The sequence below is a fragment of the Manis pentadactyla genome, chromosome 4 (assembly GCF_030020395.1).
Source record: "Manis pentadactyla isolate mManPen7 chromosome 4, mManPen7.hap1, whole genome shotgun sequence".
Classification (NCBI taxonomy): domain Eukaryota; kingdom Metazoa; phylum Chordata; class Mammalia; order Pholidota; family Manidae; genus Manis; species Manis pentadactyla.
In genome coordinates, this window is record NC_080022.1 from 185,367,530 (window position 1) to 185,379,154 (window position 11,625).

The window sequence follows — 11,625 nt, forward strand, 5'->3', positions numbered from 1 at the left end:
GGCTTACTTAAATCTTTTCATCTAAGGACTACAGACCCTCTCTGTGGGATGCACATGCCCCTAGGAGGGATTAAGTCTAGAGGGTGGCTGAGAAAATCAAAACAACAAAAGACATACTGACAAGACTATGACCTATGATCTTGTATAGGAATGGGCAGTCCTGTCACTAACTAAATGCACACACACACACACACACACGCTTAATGCCAGATGCCGAAGCCAGCTGAAGCATTAAAATAAATTAATTTACTCCTTGATCACTTACTTAACAAGCATGTATTGGGAGCCTACAGTGTATAAATCCTGTGGTGGGTGTTGGGAGTGACAAGGTGATGAAAGGGAGAATGCCTGCCTGGCCAGTTACTACAACAGACGAGCAAGCCTAGGGAGCCCAGTTCTGCCAGCTCAGCCACTGCCTGGTCACGTGACTGTTTCTTCTCTGGGCCTTTGTTTTCTCATTTAATAGGCATGTGTTGAACCCAGGTGGGCTGGTGCTGAGGACATAAATTTCTAACGACTACCCTCAGGAAACGATCTAGTAAAATGAAGGGGATGGACAAGATGACTTCTGTGGCCCCACAGATCGTCCCAATCAAAAGAGACTGTAATGGACTGTGTCTGGAGGTGCTTACAAAGACTCACCCACTCAACAAACTTTCATGGAGTGCTTGTGTGGCAGGTACTACGGATACAGAAATGAATTAAGACCTCCTGCCCCAGCCAACCAGAAAACTGGGCAAAATATAAGAAACAGACACGTGACAAGAGGGAGCACACAGGACAGTGACCCCATGACTGCCTCAGTGTCTGTGGGGAAACCCAGCAGACTACGGTGGTCCAGTGGTGTTCCCAAGGATTTACACCCAGATCAATGGAACCCAGAAACAGACACAACAAAGGTGATTCATCAGAGAAAGAAAAGTCCTTACAACAGAATACAAAAAATGCTAACCATAATAGAAAAATGGATAAATTTGATTTTATCATAATTTTTGGAAGACTGGGAGAAAATATTTGCCAAACAGCTATCTCAGAAAGTTCCTATATCCAGAATATATAAAGAGCTTCTACAATTCAGTAAGATAGCCCAATTTAAAAAAGGGTTTTAATGGACATTTCACAAAAAAAGTATACAAGAGGCTGATAATGCATAGAAAGATGCTCAAAATCAGGGAAATGCAAACCAAACCCCATTGAGATACCACTACACAGCCATCAGAATGGTTAAAATTAAAGACTGACGTTAACAGGTATTGGTGAGGGTGTAGAGCCATTGTAAGCCTGTGACGTGCTGCCGGGGGAGTATAGTGTCACAACTGCTTGGGAAACCACTTTGGCAGTTTCTTAGGAAGTTACATGTTAGGAAACATATGTCCACAAAAAGAATTGTATGAGAATGTTCACAGCAGCTTTATTAATAATAGCTCCAACTGGAAACAACCAAAATGTCTATCAATATGTTGAGTGGACAAGTTGTGGTATATTCATAACAATGGAATAATATTCAGCTATGAAAAGGGAATGAACTACTGATGTAAGCCATAAATCTGGGTAATGGAGAAAAGCCAGAAACGAAAGAGTACCTGCTGCATGAATCATTTATATGAACTTCTAGAACAGTCAAAACTAATCTGTGGTGACAGAAAGCAGATCAGCAGTCACCTGGAGCCAGGGGTAGATATGAAGACAGACTGTGAAAGGGCATGGAGGTACTCTTGGGGTGATGAAAGCACTGAATCACGACTGGTGCCGTGGTTACATGTGCATACCATTCTTAGACTTTTGAACTGTATATTTTAAATGGATGAATTTTATTGTATGTAAATTATACCTCAAAATAAAGATGACTTAAAAAGTTAAAAAAAAACAAGAATGAAAATCTGATCCTTGTCTTGCTCATGGTCTAGTGGAAAAGCCAGACATGAAAACAAATAATTATAACTAGTGAGTATTATATGAAGTATGTTCAAATAACAAGAGTCCAGTTTATCGAGTGCCTCTCTTGTGCCAGGTCTGTGATAGGTACTTTGCCTGCACAGTCTTGAGAGTTCTAAGAAGCTCATGATCATCCCCATTTTACAGATAAGAAAATGAAGCTTAGAGAGAGGGGGGAAGTCATTTGCCCAAGGCTACTCAGCTAGAATCGGCAGCGCTGGGACTTGACTCCAGGTCTGCCAGGTTGCAGAGCATGTACCAAGCCAGCCTGCCACAGGAACACCGAGGAAAGAGCTCGAGGACTATCTCAGTGTTTCGGGTAAGATTTCATAGAGGAGTCATTGAAGTATGAGTTGGAATTTGCTAAGCGGAGAAGAAGACGAGGGAAAAGAAATTTCAAGGCAAAGAGAACAAAGAACCTGAGCAAAGACCATGCAATAGTTGTGAGAAGACAGGGTTTCTGGGAATGCGAAGACATGTCCAGAAAATAGCAGAGGAGGTCAACCGAATTTACATATTCTTCAAATTCACTAATTTTTAAATAATCCATTAAGTAATAATTCTGTGAGAGACAACAGGTCTGCAGAGCAGGCAAGTGAAATGTGTGCCACTGGTAAACACAGGAAAAAATCCACTGCTATGCCAAGCCATCTATTTTCAATAAGTAGGGTACACATTGTTATATTTCTCCAGAAAGTTAAAATTATGTTCAGTGATCCCTGATTTTTGCTGAACAGTATTTGTTGCATTCTCTCACGGTCCTGTGAAATTGGAGGGAAAAAAATCCTCTACACTTTTATGATGGGTTTTCTAGCTGGATAAATTATAATTCCTGGAGTTAAGCAAAATATGTTCCACTGTGGTGTATTTTTTTCAGGAGACCAGCACAGTGGTTAAGATAACAGGTTTTGAGATTGTCTGAGTTCCTATCCCAATGCTGCCACTTACTAATTACTTTCACCTTTCCACACTATGGCTTCCTCAGCTGCAAAACTGGGGGATGATAACAGGGCTGTTGTGAGAATCAAATGAGCTAGTACATGAAAAGGTGCTTAGATTCATCAAGTTGTACACAGCAAATAAGTACAGCTTTTTCTACGTCTACCTGACCTCAATCAAGTGGTTTAAAAACGGAGATGCTTAGAGTAGTGCCTGGCCCAGAATAGACATTTAATATATATTAGCTGTTATTGTTTCGAAAGGTAAGTTGCACATGTCAGTTCACTTTCTTAATTTTGCCATGACCCATTCTTTCAGAGAATTATTATTTAAAAAACAAAGATGTAAACAATGTCAGTCATATCATTTAGGATGATTTTTACTCTAACTGAACACCCAATTTAAGATGGCTTAAAGAGTGAGGAGATTGATTCCTTTTTCAAATCTCACATTCTGTATTTCATTGTAACTATGATGTCATTGCTTGTAAGATACTGCCTACATTGAGAAATATTAAAATGTAAAAATTGTGTCTCTGAATCAAATCAAAAGGTCTGAAGGAAGGGGGCTTCAGAACTGCTTATTCAGCAGTTCAAGAGCATCATCAAGGACTCGTGTTCTCTCTTTCCACCATGCGATCACAGACCTCAGGCTCTTGCTTTGAAACAAGCCTCATGGGTGCAAGATGGCTGCCACAGTCTCAAGCATCACAACTTCACAATGTCCTAAAGCCAGAAGAGATGCTGTTATTTTTAAAAACAAGAGAACTATCCCAAACTTGGCAGAATTGCATCACATACTCTTTTCTGAAACAACTCTTGGCAAAAGGAATAGATTTATCATATGGGTCTTCAGCAAACTAGTCAAGATTTGCCCCTTAGGGCTGAGGAGGGGCTTGCCTCCTCTAAAGCACACAGCTGCCCAGTAGTATTCCGTTCTCTTTGAAAGATGCAGGAAAAACAGCTGTGGGGCTGGCCACCAATAGTGCTTGCATACAGACGAACATCGGTGAAACTGCTGTTGGAACTGTTCCTGATGTAAGCAGTCAACCTCCAGCAATATACCTACTCTGCTTCAAGTTCTTATTACTAAAATTAAAGATTTCTTTCCAGGGGACAAAATTAACCTCAGTATTCCAAAGACTCTGCTTTCTATTAATGTGGGTTTCAGATGCCACATCTTAAATCATATTAGTGAATAGAACTCAGTGAGCTGACCATTTGAACACAGCAGGCCAGCTGACTAGCTGTCCGCTTGGCACTCAGAGCCAAAGTCCCTGAACAGCACTGAGGGTTCCAGCCCTGTTCAGCTTGTGATCTACTTCTGTCACTTACCACTAGACCATGTGACTCCTTCCCTGCGAATAAACATAGATCTACACTAGCTTTGAATAATGGTTATATAATTCGATCCCGTGTAAAACTCGAAAGTTATAGACTTCACCAGCAATGAGTGCAAATGAAAGCACAACATTAACACTTCAGTATCAACAGCTCTGAACCCTTACCTGCTCATTCAGGAACTCGGATGCACTCTCTGAAGTTTTTGCTAGTAATTTCTGGATTGCCTAAACAGTGTACCTGACATGTGCTCAGGCACAAGACCTCTAATTACATTTTGCTCCAGCCTCTTGGCCACCTCCCAGCAACCAGTGACAGCTCCATCCGCTGTGAGCCTGTTGCTGCACCAGGTGCCCTGTCAGGCATGAAAACTACACTGTGGCCTATGGCACAGCGGCCCTTCTCAAGCTGTGAAGAATGGCCCTCACTCCACACTGAGTGGCAACTAGTCTGCATCCCAAGACAGCCCTGCTACAGCCCAGAGCCGCACAGGCTTTCACGCATCACCTCCTGCAGCCTCTCAGCTTCACTCTTCCTGCTATAGACCAGGCTCAAAACCGTGGAAAGGGTGCCCCCCAGTCCCCCCTTAATCTCATCCCTAACCACCCCTTCAAACACACAGAAATCCCCTTTCCTCTCCTCCCCCACCAATCCAAGGCCCTTATACATAAGATCAATTTACATATAAATAGGGTGCATCACAACTTAGTGGTAAAAGCATGGACTCTACAGGCTTGGTTTAAACCTGACTCCCCCAGTTACTAGCTGTGTGAATTTCGGCAAATTACTTAACTAGCGCTTCCATTTCCTATTCTGAAAAATGAGGGTCCTGATATGCATTTCACAGTGCAGTAGCCCAGTTTAAATGAGGTACTGTCTGTGAAGTACTCGAGTGGAGGGCACACAGGAAGTGCTATGAAGCACTTGTTTTGTCTGCAACAGGTCACTTGCCTACACACGAGTAGCTTTGGGCAAATTCCACCCTTAAGAGGTCCTACTGTAAGTCTGCAATGAAAGGAACGTAAGTTTGCAGGGAGAGAAACCATTCTTCCTCTCAGTCTTATACAAAACAATTTGACTTCAAGCGCAATATAGAGAAACTTAAGGGCCAGTTTCACAAGACAGAAGCTAGAGCTAAGCGAGTCAATGATTTCTTACTGAATAGTCACCATGGGCAGAGACAGTGGAATACCAATTAGACACAGTGAGGAAATGAAAAAGTAAAAAAATAATTGAGAGACTTCTCCTGCCTTAAGGAGCATACAATCAAATCAAGGGAGGCAAACATAAATGTGGTAACTTGAAAATAAGCACCTGCAACATATTAAGCATATACGAATGCCGCTGAGATCATTGCTAAAGGGTTGATGAGAATGGGCAGAAGGTAATGCATAAAAGGCTTTGTGGCCTAACAAATTTAAAATAATTTCCAAATAGGTGTAAATTCTGGCCCTGACGTTGTTTGGCCTAAATGTTACTTCAAAAACGAAGCCAGTGAGGTTGCATGAAAAATAGCAGAGGCAGCACTGAGTGTTACATTATTCTCTGCTCTTCTCCTTTCACCTCTTTTCTTATCAGAATTAAGGCCTCGGGGACTTGTGCAGCGGGGCCCGCACCCCGGTTCAGGGTAATTCGGGGCAGGCCCGGGCCCGCCGCCACGGGCGCCCTCTGCCGCCCGCGCCCGGGCCTCACCGCTCTCGCCCCAACTTTTAAAGCAGTGAGCGGGACGTCCAACAATTCCCCGGGAATCTCCCTCCCCTTCACTTACGCAACTGACCACGCCGGATAAAACCCTCCCCGTCCCCGGTAAACTCCACAGAGCATCTAAGAACGAATCCGGCCGGGCCTCAGTTTCCTCAGTCGTTCCCCTCATGAGGCCCCTCGAACTTTCTGCGCCCGACCCCCAGTTTCGGCCAAGGACAGTCACTGCACCCAAGTAGACAAACGACTGTGACCGACGCGACCGTCCACCTTCGTTTTCTAACTGCTATGAGTCTTCACAGACCGCCCACCGGGCTCTCTACCGTCCCTGGTGGCGGAACATCTTACCCCCGTCTCCAAAGTTGCGCGGAGGATGCGGCCCCGCCCCCGGGAGCGGGTGTTCGGACGACATTTCCCATCAGCCTTTTCTTAATATCGCGAGAGCTGCGGCGAGACTCTTGAGAAGGCCTGTGCGCAGGTGCAGTCCCCCTTCCTTTCCGAAGCCAACCTCGTGGCTGGTAGTTATGGCGTTTATGCTGCCGACCAAGCGCGGCGAGCAGCCTCGAGTCTTAGGCGGTGGTAAGGCTGCGGAGGTAGGAGAACGCGGTCTTCCTTGACACGCCGCTAGGAGTACACTTGTCTTCCCTTTCCTCAGAGTCGAAATGGCGACGATAAATCGGCCTTCCTCCCCAGAGTGGTTGGGAGATTAGCTGAGATCCTAGGGAAAACACTTTGCAAATCGGCGCAAGTTTTTATGATTGAAGGGAGTTAAAGCCCACCTTTGTCGTCGAAGGGCCCCTTCTTGGGGAGAGGAGGTCTCGCCACCTGCGCAGACCCGAGCGCTGCGCCACACCGCATGCGGAGCGGAGCCACCCCGCGGGTCTCCGGTCTGCCTACGGACGGTGAGAGGCGTGAATGCACGTCCAGAGTGTTAGCGTCTGAAAGTTTGACTTCCTGTTGCACTGCCTTGAAGATGGCCTCTCTTTGTTTTTATTTAATTCTGCAGATAGAAATTAGTGGGATTGTAGACTTTAGAAAGCCATAACTTCACAACGAAGCTTACATGCTCATTTTTTTCCCTCCCCACAGGCCTTCGACATCTGCAGAGACAGTGAGGCAGGCTTGCAGGTTGAACTCGAAAAGTAATGAACCCTGCAGTGAGTAAGGATGGGTATAGGCTGGGCCTGGGTGGTCATCAGACGTGAGAAAGCCGAGATGGTGTGAAGGCCTGTCACATACGGCTGCCGCACACTTTATTCTGAAGTTTAAGTTCAGTACTCTCGACTGCAGGTTGACTCCAAAATCCAGTTAGGGTAAGAAATGGACCCAGAGCCGGGAAGTGAGCGGAGCCTGCCACGGTGTAATTTGGGGCCACTAGGTGTCACTGTTTGAAATCAAAGTGGTTACCGCTGCCTGCCGGGATGAAAGTGAGACATGGAAGACTAATTTTGGTTGGCTGGGATTTAGAAACGTTTGCAGATGGTTGTTATCCCTGTAGGAAAGAACATCTTTTGTGAGGAGTTAAGACTCACTGCGGCTCAGCTTTTTAAACACCAGTCTTGAGAATAAACACCTTAAGGTTGTTTCTGTTAGAATGAAGTGCATTATCCATATTTCCCTTGCAGATTAAAGGTCTTAACCGTGAGCTTTGAAAAAGTCACCTGAAAACCATCATCTTGAGACATGTGGTGTAAGCATCTCCATGGTGAAATTTCTATAAATGGGAAGATTTCACAGAAGTACCTAGGTTAGAATACCTTTTTGTATTGGTCTGTTAGGATTTGGGAATGTGTGGGCCTTCCAGGGTTCTCTTGCTGGTCACATGGGGGTATGTTAGTATGGAATTCATTGCTAGGCTCCTTGCCAAGCCGTCTTACACAGTATTTGTTAAAACCCTGTGTGGGTAGGTATTTTCTTCACTCTGCTGCTGAGTAAATAAAATGAGGTTTAGAGGTCCACTTGCCCAAAGTTACACAACTAAGAACCATAAAAATAATGGCCAGTTGATTTTGGAGGGGGGGGATCATTATTAAGATGTTTCCTCCCAGCTTTATTGAAATGAAATTGAATAACTAGTTACTGAGATGAGAGCAGTGGTTCTCAACTGGGGGTGAAGGGTGCTAACCCCACAGTGCACAAGACAGCCTCTGTGACAGTGACATACCCATAATGTCGGAGCAGACGCTGAAACTGTATTAAATTAACTTGAAAGATCCGAGCTCTAGACTTGGCCTGTTAGCAGGTAACCGCACCAGAGCTTTATTTCTTCAATTGTAAAACAAGGTTAATGCTTTCCAAATTCAGCTATGCATTAGGAACACTTATGGAGTTGTAAAATACATGTCCCTGGAGCCCACCTCCAACCATGGACGAGAGTGGCCCTGGAGTGGAGCCTAACAGTCAGGTGTGGCACTCCCAGGAGCTGGGGTGTAGGAAGAATCAGATGATCTGATCTACCTTTAGTTCAGGGATTTTTTATTGCAGCAGGATTACAGTACTGTTTTTAAGTAGTGCTCAGGGCAGATATGTAACCCCCTATTGAAAAAAAAAGCCACATGCCTGCTCTGCAGATTGTTTTATAAGTAGGTGAGTGGAGGGGAAACAGCCTCGTTGTGGTGTTGCTCTTGGCAGTGCATCCCCTCCCTGTTGCTGGCCTTCAGTAGGCTGGCTGAAGGGAATGGTCGGCACTGAGCATTTTACCAACTAGAATATCCGTGCCAAACTCGGCTATCAGACATTTTGTGTCGGGACAGACCCTGTCTTTAGTGTGGCAGGAACTGTCACTGTCAGGTCAGTGACACGGGGAACACCTAGGCACTAGATGTAAGCAGTTTTGCCTTTCAGGGAAAGCATATTCTCAAGGTCAAGATAAGAGATCTCATGAGGGAAGTAAAGCAGGATTTGGTAAGAAAGAGTTTGTGTGTGCTATAAGTAAATGTCAGTGGTCTGGGCTGGCAGGTTGGTGGGAGCTGAGTCTGTGATGATGCAAAGTTATCCCTGTCTGAAGGCAAAGAAAGGCCTTTGTGTGGAATATGGATGTCTGAAACTCAGTTCCCCAAGTTTGCTTCATGGTAAATTCAGACCTGGTTTTAAGAGAGAGCTACTTGAGAGTTACCTATGTATGTCTTGAGTACTTAGATTTTTCCCAATTTCTCTTTGCCAGCTGCTGTCTCAGCCCCCAAGAAAGGCTTCTCCAGAAGAAGACACTAGTGGTGGCACCGTAGCAGCTACCTTGGACCTGAAGTGCAGTTTTTCTCATGCGTGAAAGCAGTAGACGTTGGGAACAGGCTTGGGTGGGCTATTTGTTTTGCTTCCCCTGCCTTGGACTTGGGGTTATGCTAAGGTTTGTTTGCTTTGTTAGATGTTTGTAGTGTGTGAGACAGAGTTGAACTGCTTCGTCTGAAGCAAGTGAAATAATTCTCCTGTTTGTGAGCTTTGTTTCCATCATAAATGTCCCTGAGGCGCCCCATAAGCCTATGATGGATGGTTAGTTATCCCTGTCTGAAAATCTCAACTGAGGGAAAACAATCTATTCTGAGGCTTAAGGGTTTGACCCTGTGCTTTTAAAAGGTCAGGTTTTATAAAGATTAAATTGGCAGTGCATACCCATCGTGCTGCTGGCCTTCAGTAGGCTGGCTGAAGGGAATGGTCGGCAGTGTCCGAGCGTTCCACTGACTAGAATAGCTATGCCATACTCGGCTTTCAGACACTTTGTGCCGGGATAGACCCTGTCTTTAAAATGGCAGGAACTGTCATTGTGTCAGGCTTACGACATTGGGAACACCTAGGCACTAGATGTAAGCAGTTTTGCCTTTTAGGGAAAGCATACTGTCAAAGTCAAGATTGAGAGATCACATGAGGGAAGAAGTAAACTAAATAGATTCCAAAGGGCCCCTGCTGAGACCCAGTCTAGTGCATCCCTCTGCAACTTGGAACCCAGTGGTGTAGCGGCCCCTGCATGTTCTGGGCCCCTTGATTAAAAGCTCTGAGGGTACAGGCTGTAAGAGGTGGTAGAAATGGGAAAGTAACCCCTATTTGGTTTATGCTCTTACTCTGGAATGAAAGAGTGCTTGTCACATATTTCAAGGAAATGAATGCACTCTTTGAAACAGTCGGGAATGTAAAATGTATGCCAGCTGTAGAATTGAGAATGCTTAATTCTGACCTCTTGTCTCTATATCACATAGTGCCCTTCAGGAAAGGGGGGTCACAGCACTAGCAGAGCTCTTTGGTTTCCAGGTGCTTTGTTCAACACCAGGGAGTTCCTCTGGGGTTGGCTCAGATCCTGTCTGAATGGCATGACTGGCGTGGGGCTGTTCCTTGGGCAGCAGAGGGCTGGCTGGCATGTGAGCAAGAAAGTAGCAAAGTGGTTGTGGGCACAGAGGGTGTCTGGCTTTGTTCCCATTTGAATGCTGGGTTTGAATTGGGCAGACTGCCTTTTTTGTTGAAATTGGGAGGTATGTGTGGGCTGTTTATGTTTAAGGTCACATATTTGTTTGGTTACCAAGAAAGCTATATTTGGGATGAGATTTATGAGCCTCAAAATGGACCCTTGCAGTTTACAGCCTGAAAGTGGGGGGGTGGGAATCTGCTTCATGGGTGATAGTTTGCTTCTGAGTAGACTTGACTGTTGTGGGACCCCAGTGGACCTTTAGGTTTGACTTCAAACGTTTTATACCCAGAGGGGCATTGAGTATAATTGCAGCCCCTGGCGCTTCGTGGTTGGTCTTTCCTACTTAGACACTCTTCCTTAGAGTGCTTTCTCCTGAAGAGGAGCTGCGGTGCTGAGTTACCTGGGAACCCCACCAGCCCGCACTGAGCACTGTCTCGGCATGCCTTCAGCACACAGGCCTAAAGATAGGTTAGAGTGTGTGCCTCTATGATGGTCCTTTTTTCTGTTAGTGTATTCTTTAAATTTAGACTTTAGTTTAGTGTCACTTAGTTGGCTGTTTGATCAAGTGATTCTCCTTCGGTTTTACAGGTTATCTTGCAGTGATGCCAGACGGGATCCGCACAGCCTCTGCTGCTGACTGCTAGTGCCTATGAACTAACCCTGCAAAGGAGGATCAAGTAAGCATTCTTTACACTTCAGAATAGTCAGCAATAGTGAGTTCATCCTTGAACAGTCTTTGGCCGTTGGTGAAATCAGGGTAAAACTAACCTCATTCAGTTGATGGGGTATAACTAATGTATTGGCAGGATCGCAGTATTATAATTAACATGTACATGCACTGGGGAGACAAAGGGGAGGCAGATGATCAGCCTAGAAAAAGTGGATTTCCTTTGAAGTCACTGTCTTGGACTTAAATTTTTAAGCACAAATCAAAATAAAAAGTTGACATACTAGCATGGTGGATTTCAGATTGAGACCTACATAAAAACAGCATTTTATTCTGTGATTAAACACATTGTTACATAGGTGAAAGTTTCAGAGAATAATGATGGGGGTTAACAATTACACAGGATGCAGTCAGGTGTTTCTGGCTTTTTTGTTTGATAGATAAAAGTGAAGTTTTATAGATAAAAATGTGTCAGGGCAATGACCGTAAGAGCACTGCTGGGTTACCAAGGCAATTGGTAATAAAAATGACTTAAGATACTAGCTTCGATTGTTGAACAGTACTGTATGTTTAGTGTTCTCTCCAGACCAGTTATTCTATCCAGAGAAACATAACTTGGGACACTGCTGTCCTCAAGACCAAGGGACAGT

The 11,625-nt window shown here is 44.8% G+C and overlaps 1 protein-coding gene and 2 non-coding genes across 9 annotated transcripts in view; all 3 read left to right on the forward strand.

Moving 5' to 3' along the window:
- PRCD (photoreceptor disc component) overlaps positions 1-11,517 on the forward strand; it is a 23,557-nt gene extending 12,040 nt beyond the window's left edge. For 6 of the 7 annotated variants that reach the window (XR_008997465.1, XR_008997463.1, XR_008997464.1 and 3 more), the window contains 5 exons: positions 467-6,817; positions 7,005-7,228; positions 7,541-7,662; positions 9,079-9,258; positions 10,897-11,517. The gene's annotated coding sequence lies outside the window, so the exon portion shown is untranslated. The remainder of the gene's footprint in view (positions 1-466; positions 6,818-7,004; positions 7,229-7,540; positions 7,663-9,078; positions 9,259-10,896) is intronic. The other variant, XR_008997462.1, reaches the window with a different exon arrangement.
- On the forward strand, positions 8,885-8,966 carry LOC118919915 (small nucleolar RNA R38). The gene has a single exon (XR_005027715.1). It is a non-coding gene; the product is annotated as a small nucleolar RNA R38 (small nucleolar RNA).
- On the forward strand, positions 9,384-9,460 carry LOC118919914 (small nucleolar RNA R38). Its single transcript, XR_005027714.1, has one exon. It is a non-coding gene; the product is annotated as a small nucleolar RNA R38 (small nucleolar RNA).
- Positions 11,518-11,625: the final 108 nt, after the last annotated feature.